Here is a 2,500-nt window from a genome sequence, read left to right on the forward strand (position 1 = left end):
TGGAGGCTGGGAGGGGAGGGGGGCGGGGCGGGGTTGACAATATCAGGACTCTGAGTATATCAGTCACTCAAGTTCTCATGACAACACTATACCCCACCCAGTCAGTCACTGAAGTCCTTATGAAAACACTAAACATCACCCAATCAGCTTCTGAAGTCCTCATGTCAACTCTAAACCTCACTCAATCAGCTTCTGAAGTCCTCATGACAACAATAAACCTCACCCAATCAGCTTCTGCAGTCCTCATGACAACAATAAACCTCACCCAATCAGCTTCTGAAGTTCTCATGACAACACTAAACCTCACTCAATCAGCTTCTGAAGTTCTCATGACAACACTAAACCTCACTCAATCAGCTTCTGAAGTCCTCATGACAACAATAAACCCCACACAATCCATATAACCTAGTTATAAGCTACATTAATCAAAGACTGAAATATGAAATATAAACTTTTGCAATCCCTGCACAAAAGTAGTGACACAGTGACAGCAGGAGGACACAGGAGTCTCTTTACACTTATGACATGTCTGGTGTTACAGCTGCTGTTGCACACATAAATCACTAGGGGGAGGCAAAGCTTCATTTTCCCTGCACCTGAAATGAAGAGTGAGTTTACTGTGAAGTTGAAACTCTTTACTTAGACTTAAAAGTCTACTTAGATTTTAAAATGAAAGTCAAAGGGCGTGTGTATGATCAACATATCAGGATTGTTTTCTTCATAGTGAGGCCCAAAATAAATTAGACCCACGGTCGACTGAATATAATCTTCATCACCAGCCCAGAGGTGGGTGTCCTGAACATGCACATTGCCATTATGCTTTATGAATTACTAAATCTAGTATGAAAGCACAAGAGGAGACATTACGTCATGTTCAACTCATCTCATAGCATGAGGCACATCTCTCATATGAGCCTCTTAACTTTTTATTTGACAATCCAAAGATCACTGGAGATTCATAGAAATCACTGGTGAGAGAAATATATATCCAGAATGGCTGAAGTATCTGTAGCTCAAGTGGGGGTTCACCTACCCTGCCAACTCCCCCCACCCCCCATTTCCAGAGAGAAGTGTCCCCTGAGGAAGTGTGTGTGACTGGGCCATGTTTGCATATCTGCCCTGCCTTACTGCTCCATCTACTTTAAGAGCCCTAGTGTTAACTAAAGGACTTCAGCGCTGTTAGGGCCACTGAGAAGAAAGATTCAAAGATGCTTTCACCTGTTTTAATGCTAGTAGCAATGGGACTCCTTGCACAAGGTGAGAAAGACTTTCTGTAACTACACTGAGCTGTTGGCAAGATATATTAGTTCATCAGATTTCATTAAAGAGCTGTTAATACATTGCTGCTTCTAACCCATTGTATTATTAAATGGTTTTACTTCTCTTTTAATTAAAAAGTGATCATATTCTTTCAGGGTCCTCAGCTGATAAAATTCTGACTCAGTCTCCCTCATCAAAGTCTGTTCAGGCTGGAGAAACTGTCTCTATCAGCTGTACAGCCAGTGAGAATGTTGGTGGTTATCTAAACTGGTATTCCCAGAAACCTGGAGAAGCTCCTAAACTCCTGATATATTATGCATCAAATCGTCAGTCTGGTGTTCCAGATCGTTTCAGTGGGAGTGGGTCTGGTACACAGTACACTCTGACCATCAGCAGAGTCCTGCCTGAAGATGCTGCAGATTATTTCTGTGGTCAGAGCAATTGGACTCCATTCACACAGTGTTAGAGCGCCGTACAAAAACCTCCCTCAGCAGGAGAGAATCAGAGCCCTCAGGAGACTGATCTGAGAACAGGTGCAGAGCTGCTACAGATGACTGAACTCAGCTCATGGTAGCAGCTCTTTCAGAGGATGTGCACATGATCTCAGTCTCAACAGTACAGCATGTTAAAATAGATCTCTCACTTCCTCTGTTCTACTGACAGGTGTCCAGTGTCCATTCCGTAAGTCATTTAGAAACATCTAGAAGATCCACCCTCTTTTTCCCTCATATCCACAAGTAAGATCACCTATACCTATCAAACACAATCTTAAACTCCACCTCCTCTACAATAGATCATTTAATGTCTGGGTTTAAACCAAATACAACTGTATACTTAATGTTAAGGAAATTCAAAAGTATTGATTGGTTCTATGTCTTTCTTTGTCTTCAATTCTTCCCCCTTATTATATAGTACACATACATGAGATCAGTTGTGGACTTTTGATGTCCTTGGCAAACAATCTTTTACACAGCAGCATGGTGTCAATATTTGTAGATTAATGAAATATTACTACATTCAGGTAACAGAAAGGTGCACAAATCCTTTCTTATGTTGGAATGAACATTAGAGATCTTTTTTGCATCTTGTAGAGATAGATACACTCCTGATTTTAAATCAGTACAGTAATGTGTTCTCCCTTCATCTTGTAGAGATAGAAACACTCCTGATTTTGAATCATTACAGTAATGTGTTCTCCCTTCATCTTGTAGAGATAGAAACACTCCTGATTTTAAATCAG

The sequence above is a fragment of the Sprattus sprattus genome (genome assembly GCF_963457725.1).
Source record: "Sprattus sprattus genome assembly, chromosome: 20".
Lineage (NCBI taxonomy): Eukaryota > Metazoa > Chordata > Actinopteri > Clupeiformes > Clupeidae > Sprattus > Sprattus sprattus.